Raw genomic sequence first — 20,381 nt, forward strand, 5'->3', positions numbered from 1 at the left:
ACGCCTGGAATGCGCTTCCCAACTCTGTTGTTACATCCTCAAACCCCCACAGCTTCAACGTTAAACTGTCTACCATTGACCTCACCCCATTCCTAAGAGGTCCATAAAGCGGGCGTGCATAAGCGCACCAGCGTGCCTAACATCATTGTCCTACTGTTCCCATTTATTTGTACTCATTTCTTATGTACAGTATATACTTATACCTGCTTATACTTATATATTTATATGTTACATTCATACTTATACTTGTTTTCTCATACATGCTTGACAAACCAAATAAAATAAAATAAAAACTATCTGGCTTAGCTGCAATCTGATCCTACAGCCACAATTTGAATATATCAATAAGTCCCATGACATATTTTTGCTTCATGCAAATGACCTATGAAAGTAGAAGTGTGACTGTTATTTAGACATAGAGCAAAGTGTCTGAGCCTGTAGATAAGATTATTTTCTCTTTTTTTCCTGAGGGAAAAAAAGAGATGAAACCCCAGTAATATTGTGGCAAACAACCTTACAAACGTAACCTGATTTGTTCTTAAATGAGCTATTTAGTTAATCAGATTTATCAGTCCTTATATAAAGACCAGAGCCTGGCAAAAAACTGTTAAAATTTTTAGTTAGAAAAGTTATGATTCTGCATTCTAGCTGCTGAAGCTAAGATCATCTATCCACCTCAAAACTAAACTCAGGGGAGCTACTAAGAGCCATGATGGAAATCTAATGGATCTATTTTTTTCTCCCCGTTCAGTGTGGATGTTCATTTTTGACCAGTGTCGATTGCAAAGTTTCATTAGGAAAGCTTGGAACTGGATAATGTTACACATTATTGAAACATTTTAAATGATTAAATATAATGGGTTATTTATATTCATGCTTTTATTAAATTAATTTTATTTAATACTTCTGAATACATGACTAATCAATACCCTTGCAGTTAACTTTTACAACCTTGACTAGATCTAATAAATTTCAGTCTACAGCATTTATTGTAACGGAATCATTCAATTAATTGGTTTTATTTCTTTTAAAGAATTCAGTGGAAATATGCAAATCTTCATATATTTTTTTCTTGTAAGGTTTTACTCGGTGCAGTTAACACAACTTGCTGTGACTGCCCACCATTAAGAAAGATGTTTATAACTAAAGGTGATTAACTTCCAATTCCATTGCCATCACATGGATATGGCCTTCCATTAAGGAAGTGCCAGTTAATGAATTTGATTTCTTCTTCTTCTTCTTCTTCTTCTTCTTCTTCTTCTTCTTCTTCTTCTTCTTCTTCTTCTTCTTCTTCTTCTTCTTCTTCTTCTTCTTCTTCTTCTTCTTCCTCCTCCTCCTCCTCCTCCTCCTCCTCCTCCTCCTCCTCCTCCTCTTCTTCTTCTTTTTCTTCTTCTTTTTCTTCTTCTTCTTCCTCTTCCTCTTTCTCCTCCTCCTCCTCCTCCTCCTCTTCAGATTTTACCTCTAGAGAGACATAATTTTCTAGGGCAGTCTAATGTTTCCCGAAACATGTCAGAGAATAGTTAGAACATAGAAACTACCTTACTCGAATAGATCAAAAGATATTCCAGCAAAGTGCAATTAGTCTTATATACTGCTTCATAGTGCTTTACAGCTCTCTCTAAGAGGTTTACAGAGTCAGCATATTGACTGAAATCCCCATTTTACTAACTTCAGAAGGTTGAAAGGCTGAGTCAACCTTGAGCCGGTCAAGATTGAACTCTTTGCAGTTGGCAGTACTAATTAGTCTGCAATACTGCATTCTAACCACCTGCTGATGTTCCGAGTAATGCACCCATTGAAGGTAGAATTCAAAGGAAGGTAGATTCCTTAAAGAACATGTTTATTGGATGCATCATATCGGCACTGCCGGAGCAAATTCCCTGAGGCAGCCTGGCAGCCCAGAAGTGTGCCACACCGGTGGCCGAAGGCCAGCTCTGGAGCCTGGCAGAAGACCCCAAGATGACCCGAAGGAGACAATAGAGTCACCTATCACACATCGATAGAACAAGTCTGCACCAGGCAGCCAAAAAAGCTAAGAGTCACTGTCCTAATAGAGGACTCTCCATGCGAGATGGAGATAGACACAGGGTCGTCGCTAACTATCATCCCATGGGCGACCCTTAAAAAGGCTATCCCTAGCCTCACAAAGAGGTACCTTCGCACCCCTGACATCTGCCTAAGAGACTACCAGGGGAACCAAGTCCCCATCGTGGGCCAAGGCACATTCAGGGTGAGCTTCAATCAGTTCGAAGGAAGACTCCCGGTGACGGTGGTCAGCACCAACCTACAGAGCCTCCTGGGGCTAGATTGGTTCCAGGCCCTTGGCCTTGAGGTAACCGGCATTCATACCATGGCAAACGTCCCAACATCAAATGCTCCAAAAGACGGCAATGCCAAGGCCATCTTTAAGAAGTTCAAGGACATCTTCAGCCCAGGCCTGGGTAAGTATACAGGGACCCCAATTTCTTTCAATTTGGACCCCAACATAGTGCCAATAAGGCTTAAACCCAGGAGAGTGCCTTTCGCTGTCCGCCCTAAAATTGGCAGGGAAATTGACCAGAATCCTAGAGCCGGTTGATCACGCACGCTGTGAGACCCCGATAGTGACACCTGTCAAATCTGATGGGTCAATCTGCATCTGCGCGGATTACAAATGTACAATAAATAAGGCGCTAAAACAAATCGTGTACCCTGTACCTATTGTACAACACTTTCTCCATTCACTAGGCCCTGGAAAATTTTTCTCAAAATTAGACATGGCACAGGCATACCAGCAATTGCCAGTAGATGGTGCTGCAGCGGAGGCCCAAACCATTGTGACGCACAGGGGTGCATTGAAATGTCACCGCCTGCAATTCAGCATTAGTATTGCCCCTGGACTGTTCCAAAGTATCATGGAACGGCTTTTGCAGGGGATTCCAGGAGTCATCCCCTATTTTGATGACATCTTGGTATCAGCTGCAAACGAGGCGCAACTTTTAAAACAAGTATGCACAGTTTTGACAAGAATTCAGGAAAAAGGCGTCCGCCTTAAAAAAGAAAAATGGAAAATAAATATGCCAAGGGTCAAATTCCTGGGTACCTGATTGATGGCTCTGGGATTCACCTGACCTCCCAAAAAATTAAAGCTATTCAGGACACCCCTACACCTCGTTCCTCGTGCTCCTTAATTTTTACAGTGTCTTTCTACAATAGAAAGCCACCATTGCTGAACCCCTTCACTGCCTTCTAACAAAGAACGCAAAGTGGTCCTGGGGATGAGCCAGAGCTGCTGCATTTGCTGCAGTCAAAAGACTCCTGTCAGCCTAGTCATTCCTCATCCAATACATCCAGACCCTGACTTTGGTGTTGACCTGCGACGCATCACCTTTTGGCATCGGAGCCGTCCTCAGCCACTGCATGCCAACGGGACTGAACTCCCCCATAGCATTCTATCCAGGACCCTATCTGATGCAAAAGGAACTATAGCCAGTTGGACTGTGACACCTTGACTGTTGTGGCTGGGGTAAAAAGATTTCACGAATACCTTTATGGGTGGGATTTTGAACTCATTACCGATCACAAGCTGCTTTTGGACTTGCTGGCTGGGGACAGGACAGCCCCGGTGTCACTTTCACAATGCATGACAAGGTGGACTATTTTCCTGGCAGCTTACTCCTATCGACTGGTGTACCGACCTGGCATGACTTTGGGACATGCAAACGCATTGAGTCACTGCCTATTATCATAAATCCTTGCTGACCCTACAGCCGAGTCACCAGTATTACTAATTAACTGTTTGAAGACTGGTCCTGTCTCTTCTAACAATGTGGCCCGCTACTCCGCCAAAGACTCCACTGTTAAACAAGTCATCCCTCTGGAATGGGCTGCCCCCGGAGCTCCGCATAATCCCTGACCTCCGGTCCTTCCGACGCACCCTAAAAAGTTGGCTTTTCCAGCAAGCCGGCCTGGCCTGTTAATGTTAATGTTAATGTTAATTTATTTTAAATGTACTGTTTCTTTTTTTTAAAAAAAATCGGTTTGGTCTTTTTGGAATTGGGTTTAATCTTTTTTTAACTTTTGTGATGTGTGTTTTTAATGTTGTACACCGCCCTGAGTCCTTTGGAGAAGGGCAGCATATAAATCCAAATAAACCTTAAACCTTAAACCTTATGAACTGGGTGTGGAGGGGGTGGCCCAAGGGGCCTGTGGGGTTTGAGTTCAAAATGTATTTTTGTAAACATGACGAATTGTCTGTTGCGAATGTTTGCCTACTGTGGGGGGACCGGGTCATTGTTCCACCCAAACTGAGCATTGCAGTATTGGAAGCCTTACATGTAGGACACCCAGGGATTGTCAGGATGAAGTCCCTGGCAAGGAGTTACGTATGGTGGCGTAACATGGACAGGGAGATAGAAGAATGGGTGGCCTCCTGCACATTGTGCCAGAAGTCCCGACCTGGTCCCCCAGAGGAGCCCGCTAAGGAGTGGGAGCATCCTCAAGCACCATGGTCTAGGGTGCATATAGACTTCGCTGGACCAGTTCCCTGCCAAACGTTCTTAGTAGTTGTGGACACCTACTTGAAGTAGTTAGAGGTAGTCCTGATGACCTCCACAACGGCAGAGGCAGTCATCAAGATACTACAGAGACTTTTCTCCACACACGGCCTGCCCAATGTCTTGGTCTCAGACAATGGCCCCCAATTCATGGCCATGCCTTTCGAGACCTTCCTAGCAGCCCAGGGAATTCGGCATGCCCTGGTCACACCGTTCCATCCAGCTTCCAATGGCCAGGTGGAACATATGGTGCGATCTGCAAAAGAGGCCCTCTCTAGGATGGGCCCAGGAGATTGGCAAACACGGATTGACCATTACCTCCTAATTCAACATACCACACCCAGTGCCACCACTGGGAGAAGCCCCTCTGAGCTTCTCATGGGTTGCCGGCTAAGATCCCACTTAGACCGTCTACACCCAAACTATTCTGCCGTTTTGCCCCCAGACTCCACAAGCAAAATTCAGAATTTTAGCATAGGGGACTTGGTATACTCCCAGAACTACACCGCGGGAACACTGTGGATATCTGCCACGGTGATAGGCATCACCGGGCCTTGCTCATACCTTCTTGAGCTCGAGGACAGTAGGAATTGGAGAAGGCACATTGACCAACTCTGTGGCCGCTTCTCCAACTCCAATCTTAGACTACCAGCGGTAACTCCTGCTCGAGTTAGCCAAAGCCCTAACCAAACGAAGCAACCACTCACTCCTCAAACAGTTATCTCAAACCTGAGTTGTCCGGAATACTCATCTGGTGATGTTGCAGGCCCGCAGCGAGCTCCAAGCGAACCAGCTCTAGGAGCTCCAGCCGCAGCCTGTGGAAGATTCCAGGAGCTTCCACCAAGCAGAGCTGCAGAGCAAACAGGTCCATCTGACCTGTCCAAAGGAACCCCTCCTACTGAACTGCGCAGGTCAGGCAGAGCTACGCAAAAGCTTGCCTACCTGCGTGACTATGTTACAAGTAGGATTATCCTATTTAAGAGGGGAGGGGTGTTAGATATCTACAACAGTAGATATGGTTTCCACCAAGGTCCTCTGTCCCGGCGGAAATAGAGGTTTGATTCTATTGGCTGAGAGTCTGACAGCTCCCTATAAAAGTGCTGCTGTCAGACCCAGCCTTTGCTGGATTACTCTCACTTGTTGTCTTGTTAATAAAGAGCTGTTGTTACTGAAGTCTGTGTCTGCCTTTCCATTGCCCAATCTTACAGGCACAGCCAGTGAAAACCAACTCTAACAGTTCCTGAGGCTTTCACCTAATTAAAAGAGTAACACCCGCCCCCCCAGGTGTCACCACTCACATTGTCCAATGAAGATGGATGACAGGCTCTTCTCCTCCTTCAACAGCCATCTGTTTCAATGGTCTTGGTTCCAGTGGTAAAATTACTACCAGTTCTGTAGACTTGGTGGTATGGCAAGGGAAGGATATTGCAAAATCTCCATTCCCGCCCCACTCCAGGGGAAGGATATTGCAAAATCTCCATTCCAGCCCCATTCCAGGGGAAGGATATTGCAAAATCTCCATTCCCAACCCAGTTTCACTCCCGCTTGGTTCCCACAGGAAAACATTTTCTTTTGATTATAGGTGCGCTATCTACTTCCCCCCTCCTTTCACCATCTAAGGCTTCATGGAAACTATGAGGCAGCACAAGATGGCTTCAGCCAGGTTCGCTTCAGAGATGACACCACCATTGCTACAGGGAATTCTTTTGATAACTTCAACTCCGAGGTTCTTTTAGAGAATGCAGCTAGGAATTGGTGTTTGGGAAGAATCACTTAATTTCTTTCACTTTTTGAGGGGTGGGGAGAGAATGATTGCGTACTCGAGTGGTTGTCTGTTGCAAATTGCTGTGAAAATGGCAAAAAAAGGGCATTCATATTTCAATGACCTAAATCATTAGAGCATGCGGACTGCTTTGGGGATAATGCTTTTGGTGCGTGTAGCCACAGCCTCTGTAAGCACTGCTGAATCATGAAATGAGAGAGCACCAGCTTTCATTAGCTGCCATAAAATGTACCGAGAGCTTTTTCTCAATGTTCCTCTCCATAAACAGCCCTCGCTACACATGACAGCTTCCCAAAAGAGAAACACTGGACAAGGCAAAACCTAGAATGCTTTTTAAAAATTGCCTTTGCTTCATTGCAGCTCATATTATCTGATGTTGTAGGTCTTGCTTTCTTCCTGTTGCATGCCATCACTCCTTCCTTGCCAGCTAGAGAAGTTTCTTTTTTAATATATTATATTTTAAAATATATGTATTTTTATATATTCTATGTACAAGGGAGTTTATATTTTAGGCATAAGCAAGCTTAAATCTGCTATAGGCTAGGGCAGGGGTGTCAATTTCACTGAGGGCCCCATCAGGGTTGTGTTTGACCTCGGGAGGCTGGGGTGCAGAGGTGAGTTCCTACCGGTTTGGACCAGTTTGGCTGAGTAGGCAGTAACTTGGCCTGCCTGCCCCCGAACCAGTTCTCTCAGCGGCGCTGTAGGCTCCACCATCTTGTTTTTTGCTTCTGTGCATACGCAGAAGCATTTTTTATTACTGTGCATGCAGTGCAGTGCATCCAGAATGAACCAGCAATAGCAGCAGCTGGAACCCACCCCTGCTGGGGTGGGTGTGGCAAGGGTGAGCGTGGCCAGCTCGATGTCAGTCATGTTGGGGGTGCTTGTGGTGGCCCAAGTGCTCTGTCAGCAAAAATGAGCACCTGAGCCCCGTTTTCAGCTGCGGCGGCCTCCCGCAACCCTCTGTCAGCAAAAGCAGAGCTCAGAAGGCCTGCCCGCAGCCCTTGCAAGCTCCATTTTTGCTGGCAGAGGGACCATGGGCTGGCCTTCACTGTTTCCAGGGCAGCCTGTCAAAGTTCTGACAAATGCCCTAATTAATTCATGGGTCTCTACCAAGTTTCAAAAGGAATCCAATGATTTATTAGGAGCAGCATATTGACATCTACTTGAGTGAGGTATGCGTCGAATGTGCTCCCCCCCCATGCTTCTAATGGCAACTAAAGAGCAGACTAGAAATGCTTTTGTGAGTTGACACAGCTCCATGGGCCAGATCTAAGCAGCCCATGGGCCTTGAGTTTGATACCCCTAGGCTAGGGGTTAGGTGCCTATTGGGAACACCTACTGCAGCTGGATTTTGTCAAATTGCCGAAATGTATATGTGTGTCAGGATAGAAACTCTGGCCTTGATATATTCGCATGCGATGTTGTGGAACAAGCACCAAAGCGGACCACATTTGGGCCAGGATACTGTAGCATAACATTACTGTGGTGCATCTTTGGCCTCTAGAAGCACCCATTGATATTTCGGCTTGCAGAAAGCAAATATATTTTAAAATTTATGCCATTTTGATGTGTGATGTTGCTTTCAGATTCAAAAATAATTTATCTGCTAGCCCAAATTAAATCCTACAACCTATCTAGGATGTAATGGTTCCAGAAACTAGTTTACTATCTTAAATAAGGATCTTGGTAACCTACTATTATAATAATTCACATGTCTATACAAAAGGGATTGTTTAAATGTTTACCTTTTTAAAGTAAATATACTAGAAATGTTTTCCATTTTCCTTGAAACTAGAATATTTTAAACTTTAGTTTTCCATTTCTTTTCAGAATAATTTTCATGCCTTCTTCCTCAAGCTTGCTAAGCTCTCTTTGGCCTTCATCAAACAAGACAAATTCTGAAAGGAAAGAAATGTCAACTCTCCTTCATCTTATTGGTGATTCTTTAAATCAGCAAATTTGTTAAAAAGCTTCTTTTGTGCACAAATGAAGGAATAATTTAAGACTCTTCAACGTGTTGCTCCCCTTTACTTTCCTACAACTAGTAGTAACTTGAGATTAGTGATGAGAATCTCAATTTCATGCTGATATTATTCTGCCAAGTCAAGCACAGGTGGACAATATGTGTGGTGGTTAAGGTATTGAAGCAGGAGTAAAAAAACACAGTCAACTCACAACAATGGCAGCTAACTGGATGACCATAAGGCAATCACCCTTTCTCAACCCATCCTATCACATACTTCTGTTGAAGTAGGGAAAACAGAAGAAAAAACTGTTATGTTTATACTCTAAACCAGTGCTCTTCAAACTTGGTAACCCTAAGCCTGGAGGACTTCAACTCCCAGGTTGGAGATCCCTGCCAAGCTTGGAGATCCCTGCCAGGGGTGGGTTCCTACCAGTTCTAACCTCTTCTATAGAAGAGGTTCCACAAATCTACAGTGCCATTTAGAACAGGTTCCAGCTCCCTCCCCCCGCCCATCCGCACATCATCAAGATGAAGAGCGAGAGGAGGAATTCTGGGAGTTGAAGTCCACAAGTCTTAAAGCTGTCAAGTTGAACACCCCTGGTTTTTTTTTTCTAAAGTGTTATGGTTGCAAGGGTCTTGTAACTTGACAACTGTAAGACTTGCGTTCTTCTGAGCTAACATTTTGGTTGCTAAGCAAGAGCATTATTAAGTGAGTTTCATCACATTTTACAAGTTGGCCACACCCACCCAGTCACATGACTGGTAAGCCACTCCCACCCAGTCACATGGCTGGCAAGCCACTCCCACCCAGTCACATGGCTGGCAAGCCACTCCCACAAAGCAGGCCACACCTACAGAAGAGGTTCTAACAAATTTTGAAACCCACCATTGATCCCTGCTCTAAACTCTAGAAAGAGTGTAGAGAAGAGCAACAAAGTTAATTAGGGGACTAGAGGCTAAAGCATATAAAGAACAGCCGCTGGAATTGGGTATGTCTAGTTTAATGAAAATAAGACCTAGGGGTGACATGATAGCAGTGTTCCAATATCTCAGGGGCTGCCACAAAGAAGAGGGAGTCAAGCAGGGGTGAAATCCAGCAGGTTCTGACAGGTTCTGGAGGACCGGTAGTGAACATTTTGAGTACTTCAGAGAACCAGCAAATACCACCTCTGGCTGGCCCCGGAGTGGGGTGGGAATAGAGATTTTGCAATAACCTTCCCCTGGCATCGGGAGGGAATGGAGATTTTGCAGTATAATAATAATACTTTATTTACAGTCACAGACCAAAACATGACCACTACAAAAGAGACACAGCAGCCAGTCACCAAAGCCCAACTAAGGGAGGTTACAGCTCTCTCCTCTATTGGTCACAGCTCTCAAGAAAAACCTGGAAACCTGAGAGGTGATGTACGAGGAGACATCCCCAAGGCAATGCACAAACAAATCACAGCCATCAGGTCCAGAAGGGACGATTTCAGGAAGAGACAGTAACCTAGATCTGTCCGCGCTATAGATAGGGCAAAATAGAAGGACATGCTCCGCTGTCTCAACCTCGGCTCTGTCACAAGGGCACAGCCGCTCATTAATCGGGAGCCTCTTGAAACGACCATCCAGAAGTGCTGAGGGCAAGACATTGAAGCGAGCTAGGGAAAAGCTCTTCTATACTTGGGAAAGGTTAGGGTATAAAAATAGGAAGCCATCCTCAATCCATAGTTATTAACTTGGTTGAGAGTCGGGGGAGCAAGTGTTATTGGCTCTGGCTTGTAAATATTGTAAATCAATATCCACAAGCCGTTGGACTTTCCCAAATTGGGCATCCTTGAGGTTGTAGTTTCCCAAGGCATTCTCCCTAAAACCTAGCAGATGAAGTTTCTTCAGCAGCTCTTTCTCCCAGTGAGAAATATGGGAGTCCATGAACACCAGGGAGAGGTAGCTGCCAGGAACTGCCAGAAAGAGCACCCGAAACCACCATTTAAAAGTCTTTATCCAGGCCATACATTCCACCGATCGAATGCCCAGTTCCAGGTATATCGGGGCAAAACCAACACAAGGGGGAAGACCCAGATGTTTTCTAAGAAAAGCAGCCTGGGTTCTTTCAATGCAATCCTTGAAGCCCCGGATTTTGCAGTATCCTTCCCTTGCCACACCCACCAAGCCACGGCCACAGAACCGGTAATAAAAAAATTAGAATTTCACCACTGGAGTCAAGCTATTCTCCAAAGCAACTGAAGGCAGGACAAGAAGCAATGGTTGGAAACTAATCAAGGAGAGAAGCAACCTAGAACTAAGGAGACAGTTTCTGTCAGTTAGAACAATTAATCAATGGAACAACTTGCCTCCAGAAGTTATGAATGCTCCAACACTGGAACTTTTTAAGGAGAGATTGGATAATGATTTGTCTGAAATGGTATAGGATTTCCTGCCTAAGCAGGGGATTGGACTAGAAGACCTCCAAGGTCCTTTCCTTTCCTATCCTACCCTACCCTACCCCATTCTATCCTATCCTATCCTATCTGATCTGATCCTATCCTTACCACGAGTTCCTGAAAAGAAGGCAGGATATAAATTGAACAAGCATACAGATAAATAAGCAAAGCCCATCAATAAGGAAAGATCCTTAAAGTGCACTGCAGTTCTCAAGTTGAATATAGATTGAGTGGGTATTTGCCAACTTTAGGCACAGCTTCCCCTGAACTAACAGATACAGTATTTGTCGTACTTCTCCAATCCAGCCTATTAATGTTTCCACAAGGCAGAAAGCTAATGGAAACAACAGGAGAATAAGAAAAAAAAAGTCGATGATACAAGAACTTACAAGTTTGTCAAGGTACATTGCTTTTCTACAGTAATAAAAATATCGCGCAGTGGTGCCTGCTCTTAGTGTTGAAGCCATCTTTCAATATCTCTTATATAGATTTCTGGACCTCACTTGTGGTCCAGGCAACATATTATGAGCTCTTTGTGCAACTAAAGGGCAACCAATGAATTAAATTAGGGAATCCAAGTGCCAATAAATGAGGGTGGATACTGGTTTTTTTCATGGGTTTCTCTTTTCCTCCCTTGTCTACTCACATAGCATCAAACCATGAACAGAGCAAACCAGGGATTAAGATTAAAAGAGGGTGGAACTCATTTGCTTCAGAAGTTGGATACAGGTAGTCCTGTATTACAACCATTCATTTAGTGATGTTCAAAGTTACAATGGCACTGGAGAAAAAAGTAGTGTGTGATTGTTTCTCACATTTATGACAGTTGCACCATCCCCACAGTGACGGGATCAAAATTTAGGTGTTCAAGAACGAATACATATTTATGACACTGTCCCAGGATCATGTGGTTACCATTTAAAACTTTTCCAGTTGGCTTGAATCAAGCAAAGTCAATGGGGGAAGCCAGATTCACTAAACAGCAGCATGGTTCAATTAACAACTGCAATGACTCACTTAATAACTGGAGCAAAAAGAATTGTAAACTCACTTAGCAACTGCCCTGTTTAGCAATGAAAATTTTGGAGTCAGGTTTGGCTGTACTTCCTGTACAACGTGGAACAGCAGAAACAGAGATTTTTCTTAACTCTTGACAATATCGGACTTTAGTTTTCAGTCTCATTCATGCAATTACTAGAAATAAAGATGATTATTTGCCCTCTTGTTCAGAGCAAAGTTGAATCATCCTTGACTTCAAATTTAGAGCTCAAATGGAACTGTAACTTCGCTTTGCAACCAAATAGAGCATGCATGTTTGTATTAGATATTATATAGAAACACATGGGATCAATCACATTAACTACTGTTATTATGACCAAATAAATTACATTTTTGTTTTCCTCAACCTACCGTATTTTTGGGAGTATAAGACGCACTCCCCCACCCCAAAAAAAGAGGGTGAAAATTTGGGGGCATCTTATACACGGAATGAAGCCTCACCCACCCCCACTAGAGGCCAAAAATGTGAGGCATGGAGACAGCGATGATCTGTAGCGATACTTGCAGCCTGGAACAACTGATTGGGGGTATTCCTGCAGTCCGTCCACCCGCCAATCAGCTGTGCTGAATCAGGCTGCAATAAGTGCTGAAGCTGACCTGGCTAGTCAGAGTTTGCAGCAGCAATCACTTTCAGAAATCACACAAAAGTAACTGATTCAGCAGGATTCAAAATAATAGTAATATACAATACAATACAATACAATACAATGCAATGCAATACAATACAATACAATACAATACAATACAATACAATACAATACAATACCAAAAGCAGGTTTTCCAAAGTAGAGGTAAATACACGCAAAACGCAAGCAGTTTCACTTTCAGTTCTCAGCTAAGAACAACCTTCTTCCTGTCTCCTTGTTGCTCACATGGCAAATACTGTTTCAGAGTCCATATAGCCCTCATGGGCTGACTTAGTTACTATGCCTATTCATTGACTGACCTTGTTAACATGTGTCCCAAATCAGGAAACCCAGTCAGCTAAATACCATGGATGCTGCTGGGCAGAGGCAGATTTTTTTTTCTTCTTATTTTCCTCCCCAAAAACTAAGCTGCGTCTTATATTCTGGAGCATCTTATGCTCTGAAAAAGATTCTACTTTGATTCCACTCCAAATCAGGTAGACTTTAGCCAAAAAGGTTGCCCACCAACCCAAAAAGGACTTGCAGACAGAAGGTTCATTTACATAAATGAATAAATGATGTTTTTACCACCTAGAAATTGATATTGATAGCTTATATTTTGAGTACATTGTGTACAGTAATGGCACAACTATAACAAATGGTTTAAAAATTAAGATTACTGTATTTTTCAGAGTATAGGATGCACCAGAATATAAGACACACCAAGGTTTTGAAGAGGCAAATTTTTAAAAAAAAGTTTTTGCACTCTGCAAACCTCCCAAAAATGACCCATTTTTCATGAAAACGGGCCTGTTTTTTTTTCAGAAAAAGGGCATGAATAGCCCTTAGGAGGCTTCTAGAATGTTCCTGTGGGTGTGTGTGCCAAAAATGAACAAAAATGGCCTATTTTTTTGCGAAAATGGGCCCTTTTTGTAAAAGAAAAGGGCATTAGGAATCTTATAGAGTGCTCCTAGGGCAGCGATGGCGAACCTTTTTTGGCTCGCGTGCCACAAGTGGGGGGAGCGCAGGGGGGTTGTGTGCGGGCGTGCCATACCCATAATGCAATGCGCGATCCCCCAGTGCGCATGCACGCGCAACAGGTGCTCCCCCCCTATTTTACAAGGTTTTGTCGCCCTCCCTAGGCTCCAGAGGCTTTATAGGAGCCTGGGGAGGGTGAAAAGAGCCTTCCCCCCAGAGGTCTCTGGAGACTTCAGGGATTGTCCGGAGGGTTCTCTGAAGCCTTCGGAACACTTAAAACGACCCTCCGAGCAAACCGGAAGTCACTTTCATCTTGTTATTATAATGTAAAAGACTAAGTTTGAAGCTTGCGGAAGAACAGGAAGTGTGAATGCCAAAACCGCAAGTTCAGATACAGTTCACAAGCTAGCCACAAGAACTTACTGGAACAAGTTAAGCAAGATATGTAGTAACAGGAACCAAGAACCCATCAGTGCAAGCATGTTATATTCTCGTGTTCTGCTGCTTTTGGAAAAATATATAAAGGCTGTCTTTTCTATGTTGTTGTTCAGATGTTCAAATGGCTGCCTTGCCTTAACTTGCTCTGAACCTTGATACCAATAAAGCGACTTCTTTTGATTCCAATTTCTGAGTCCCTTAATTTCCTGCAACACAGGAGCTCTCTGAAAGCCTCCTACAAGCTATGCACCGCCATTTTGGTGAAGGGGCGGGAGGCAAACAAATGCTGTATTCAGTGTATAAGACGCACCCAGATTTTCAGCCTCTTTTTTGAGGGAAAAAAGGTATACTCCGAAAAATACTGTATATATTTTCTGTGCTGTAGGCTGAAGTTCAACATGTGAAGTGGACATGAAAGCTGCTTTATTGAACAGTGCAGAATCCAGTCCTCATGGATCACTTTTAGGTCCCCTATACCCATGTCATTGAAAGAAGAACATGCTTAATATTCTCTCAAATGATTGACATTTTGGCTGGATCATGGCCAATCCTTTTTCTTAATTTTAACAACATGTAAGGCATCATTATTTCCATAAATAACAGTAAAAGGCGATTTCATCCCGCTGAGTTGTTAATAAACATCCTTTACTTCAATCATTCTAATATTCTAGGAAAAGAAGCCTCGAAAAAGTCAGCATAACAGAATACTTGACATTTACAATATCAGCTATAAATACTTTATTTATTTTACAATGCCTATCCCCCATTAATGGTGAAAGCTTGCAATAAATAAATTCCCAGAAATGTCTTGATTATTACATGCTTTAAAAAGAAACTCTTGGAAACAGAGAAACATTTCGGCTTGCAGTTATAAACTTTAAAACACTTACTCTTGTCAAATGTGTTTTTTTTTATTCCTTTGAATGAATTCACTGGAATATTTTTTTACATTATTATTTGTACTATGATTCCACAACATTTTAACAGGAGGATGTGGGTACATAATTCATGCCAAGTTATTCATAAACATTAAAGCTGTAGTTAGAATCGGGTTGAGAAGCTGATGAAGGGGAAAAGATATGTATATTCTTTTGAAGCTGACAGGTAGTGGCCAAAAAAAAGGCCATGCCAGAGTTGTCATCTGCAAAAGAGCTGGCATTCTACTCTAGAAAAGGTGTGCATTTAGCAGTCCAGATGTGTTGCTGGCTACTCCTGGGTTATTCTCTGGCTGCGATCCTGTTCCGAAGGGTAATGTAAGTATAATGAAAAGCTCCAAATTAAATTATGCTGCTATAATGTGGCATCCGTTGGTCCAAATGATTTCAATGCAATTAAAGAAAACAGATACATGATCCAATACCACCAGATGGTTGACGATGGACAAGTATCAGATCAGCTGTCTTACTGAAGGCACAATGGATGTCAAGGAGTTTGCTCCTTGCCCTTATGCCTTCATACATCTGAAGGAAAAATGTTTGAATTTACCAAGAAACCCTTGAGGGACATTGACAAACCGTCACCTATTATTAGATATCTCAGGAAGAAAGATACATTTCATGATGTACAGTATGCCTGGTTATAGATATTTAATTCATTATCAATAAGGCTGTATATGCTGATAAGACCATTTGTGAGTTACAGTAAACAACCTAGGTGTGTGTGAGTGATGAGCAACTGGATAGAGAAAAAAGGAAAACCATTAGCAATGTATTACCAAAAGAGGCGATATGCTTGTTTTCACTGAATGTCTTCAAGCAAAGGCATTAGTTTCAGTAGATTGCTTTACATTGTATTAATACGGCCATTTTAAAATCTGTGATTCTAAGTGGACAATATAGATTTGTCTTTTTAATGTTTTCTTCTGTCCCTGATGATCTCCAGTATTTGATAGCAACATTAGCTGTTTTTCTTTTAAATGGACATTGGATTCAGTGTAGCATTGAGTGGAAAAAATTCAATTGAATTAATGGCTTCAATTAGCTTAATCATCAATGCTGGTGAATAGAAATATAAATAAAGTATCTATTTTTGATTTAGCTGTCACCCATCTAAACATTGTTTTCTTCACATCTTCTTTTTTAAGTCCTCAAATGTTCACAATGTCAGAGCTGACTATAGTCTGGTACAATTGAAATATAATTACCACTTCATTTGAATAATTTATCCTCATTGAAATACTTCATTTTTAAAAAATCCATTAAATATCCACAACTGACAGTGTATAAAGCAGGTTGTAGCATCTTCTCAAACATGGCTGTTCTTGAGAAGCCAAACAAGAATGAACCTGGGGAGGAACCTGGAAGAGGTTTTACCAGGGCTATAGACTAGCCAAGTAAATCAAAAGTTTGTTGGGGAAAAAAAAGCATGGGCATCCATCAAGAATAAAACTCACAGAACACTTTGCTTTTAATCCCACAAACAAGTGTATAGAGATGTCTAACTATGCAGAACAAGCTGGAAATAGAAAAGAGGCAAATGGTATTGTAGGTTTAAGGTATTATTAGCCAAGATAGGATCACAAGAGATACTTGTTTAAGTTCCAATTATTCCTCTTTCTCACCCAAAGTTTTCACAATGTTGTATAATTGAACGGATGTATAAAAAGCCATTCTTCTCTATGTTCAAATAGAGCATTCATTAATTCATTTGCATTCATCCAGAGCCCTTTTAACATTTTTTGTCATTGTGCTGCTTATCCTGTGAACTTACAAAACGGATGATGCAGAAATGCAGAAACTGCAATTTCAGTTCGTTTAGACAAGAAACAAGTTACTGGCAGCAAAAGATTTTCTTTTAGTACATCTAAGGCAGAGCAGGGTGTCACCAGAAGCTTTGAATATTTCTTAAACAGTATCATTGATATAATTGTTTCGTGCACTTGGGTTGCATCTTAAATTTTCTGGGGGCATGGTTCAATCATGAAAAGTTGGGAATGTAGCCTGCATTATCAGTCACAGAAAAAGACAGAGATAATGATGCAAGAAAAAGTGTGGTGGATATGAGAAGACACATGGACAGAGAGCAGAATGAATATATAGCAGAAAAATAATATGATGTAATGTAATGTAATGTAATATAATATGAGTTGGAAGGGACCTTGGAAGTCTTCTAGTCCAAACCCCTGCTTAGGCAGGAAACCCTACATCACTTCAGACAAATGGCTATTCAACATCTTAAAAACTTCCAGTTTTGGAGCATCACAACTTCTGGAGGCAAGTTGTTCCACTGATTAATTGTTCTAAGTGTCAGGAAATTTCTCCTCAGTTCTAGGTTGCTTCTCTCCTTGATTAGGTTCCACCCATTGCTTCTTGTTCTACCCTCAGGTGCTTTGGAGAATAGTTTGATTCCCTCTTTTTTATGGCAACCCCTGAGATATTGGAACACTGCTATCATGTCTCCCCTAGTCCTTCTTTTCATTAAACTAGACATACCCAGTTCCTGCAACCGTTCTTCATATGTTTTAGCCTCCAGTCCCCTAATCATCTTTGTTGCTCTTCATTGCACTTTCTATAAACAGATGATGACAAAAAGACAAAGTAAGACACAGGGAAACACACACATAGAGAGATAGAGAGAGAAAGAGGGTATGAATCAATGGAGGCCCAGCTAATGGCTCAGAAGGGACAATCCCAGTTTTTAGGACAATTAAGGCAAGGGAGAAGATGATGTGCTTTTATATTTTAAATATTCTGTTATGGTAATAAAGGCAGTGTTGGCACTTATGGTTGATGCAAGTATATTCCAAAGGGAAGGAAGACTACTTCAATTTTGTAAGTTTGAAAGAAAATCTCTCCCCCTTTTCTTTATGGTCCAAGAAATTAGCTATTGTCTCTTCTGAGATGTTTGTAACACACACATTCTGTTCTCTAAGCTGCCTGTTATCTGACCAATGCATAGACTCTTCCTCCTCCTCCTCCCTCTCCCCCCCCACCAAGTGAAGGCATAGAAATGGACATGTTGAGGAGAAATAAAGGAGCCGGCTTAATCTGGTGGTTAAGTCACCAGGCTAGAAAGAGGGAGACTGTGAGTTCGAGAGCCAGCTGGGTGATCTTGGGCCAATCACCCTCTCTCAACCCAACTCACCTCACAAGGTTGTTGTTGTGGTGAAAATAGGGGGAGGAAGGTGTGTTAGATATGTTTGCCACCTTGAATTATTTGTGAAAATAATAAAGGCAGGATAAAAAAAAACAATCAAACAAAAAGAGCAAGAGAAACATGAGTTTTACTCTTCTTTAAGTGACAAAGGGAAATGCTTTAATTGACTTAGGAGAGATGGCCTTTGCCCAAAATTGAACAAAGATAGGCACAATCTCCCCACTACCAAGGACCCCTCTCTTCTGAAATCATTAATGGGGAAGCTGTGAGCCTCTTCTAGCTATCTAGAAATTCTAGCATTGGTAACTGAGATTTTGTCCTGAATGTAAGTCTATTAGGTCTACTGAGAGATTGCACGGTGAGAAATAAATTCCTTGCTGAGAATTGACTGGCAAGTAGCCTGGTTGTACCTCCTGCCAAGGACTATTAAAATAACAGAGATTGGGGGTGCAATTTGGTGAGCACAATAGTATCACATTATTCAGTTGTGTTACAAGAAAATGGCTTGAGATGCATATCACTTTATTCAAGAGGAAAGAAAAAATAATCTTAACCCTATGTTTCTTTTTTGTTTTTCCTCCCAACACCAAACACCATTTTCAAACCGAACTATGTAAAATAATGTACAATAAAAATAAACAATTTACCATACATAAAAACAAAGGAAAGAAAAACTTTACACAACAAAAATACATTGAAGGAATAAACAAACTTGTAATTACAATTAGATCCCAAGTTCACCTGATTGTAAATCTTTTTTTTTTAAAAAAAAACCTAAGCTTTTAATATTGACTAAGTCAGTTAAAAAGAAGAGATAAAGAGGGAGAGATAACGTGACATTTTCTGATTAACCAAATGTGTAATTTTCTCAAAAAAAAAAAAAAAAACCACCGCTAAATCACATATCTCTGAAATCCAATCCTTTATATCTGAAGTCTAATGGAAAGGAGTCCAATTATTACTCCTGATTAAATTTTGCTCAGGGCTTCCACTGTTTGCTAAGTCAGCTAGAGAAATGGGATATGCAAGCAACGTTTTCTATGTTTTTGTTTTCCCAATATACTACAACATTCTGTTGGATGAGAGCATTTTATGCACAAACTAGGAATTAGGAATGGGAGGTGGAGTGATGGTATTCCCCCTTTAATTTTGATTTTTAAAAGTCTGTCTTTTCTATACATTTTTTCATTCCCTCTGAATGATGATACCTCTGTCTCTTCATCACACCGTTTTATCTTTCTTTGCCATTTTATTTCTATCGGCCATAGTGACTCAATGGTGGGTTGCTTCCAGATCGGCCCGGATCAGGTGAACCGGTAGTGGTGGCGGCAGGAGGCTCCGCCCACCCACCCGGATGCTTCTGAGCATGCACAGAAACTTCTGTGCATGCGCAGAAGTGTTGTTTGCACGCATGAGCACATGCATGTGCATGTGTACCAGTGAACCGGTAGTAAACAAAATTGAAACCCACCACTTTAGTGAATGACTAGAGAACTGACAGTAATGTTACTGGAATGGGGGGCAGACATGAAGGTGCTTTTTTAAAAAGTCAACTAGACTATCTTTGTTTTTCCTTGAAGAAGTTTTGCTTCTCATCCAAGAATCTTCTTCAGTGGTGGGATTCCAATAATTTAACCGTTGGTTCTCCCGAACGAGACCGAACTGGCTGAAACCCACCTCTGATTTTCTTCATTTCTGCTTGAAAAAGTGAACAGAACTGAAGAAAACCTCTTGGATGAGAAGCAAAATGTCTTCAAGGAAAAACAAAGAAAGTCCAATTGCCCTTTGGAGAGGGGGAGGGAACACCTTTGGGGCAACTTGGATGCCTGAGGAATTCAGGCAGAATTTTTCTCTCTTCCTTTTTGGGTGTGTGGCTAGTTAAGGGTTTTAAGGAATCAGAACACGAGGCAGTACAATGTCAAATTCTATAGGGTGACAGAGGATATGTAAACAGTTCAACTTTTTCTATACAATGTAGGATACAAGAAGGAACCATGTGTTTTAAAAAACCCTTCATTGGTAGTAGATTCTCTCAAGCCTTTAAAAATTCCTCTCTAGATCTCAGGTCTTTAAAAAGCATAATTTTCCCCAAAGTAGCAAGAATTCTACAGCATATAAAGAAATTAAAGGGGGAAAAATACTCCCAAGATATGAAAAGGAATTGCTGTACACTTTGCACTGGAAACCATATATTTTGCATTTTAGGGAAGGTGTCAAGCCTTTGCTTTCCATTTGATCCGTTAAGTCAAACAATGATGGTGACTTGTTTTAACTCTTTTATATTTCGTTTTTCTGATTGTGTTGTCTTTTGGACACCTGGAGTGCCTTAACAGTTAGAAAAGTGGGATGCACAGAGAGAATGGGCAAACTCAGCAAAGCTCACAAAATTTGTGTTTTATGAAATCTGTAGTCCCTGATTTGACCCCATGCTGTGAAAAACTTCCTTTGTTTTGGCTCCTGTTAACTTGAGCTATT

Source organism: Natrix helvetica (assembly GCF_964273705.1).
Source record: "Natrix helvetica genome assembly, chromosome: 5".
Classification (NCBI taxonomy): domain Eukaryota; kingdom Metazoa; phylum Chordata; class Lepidosauria; order Squamata; family Natricidae; genus Natrix; species Natrix helvetica.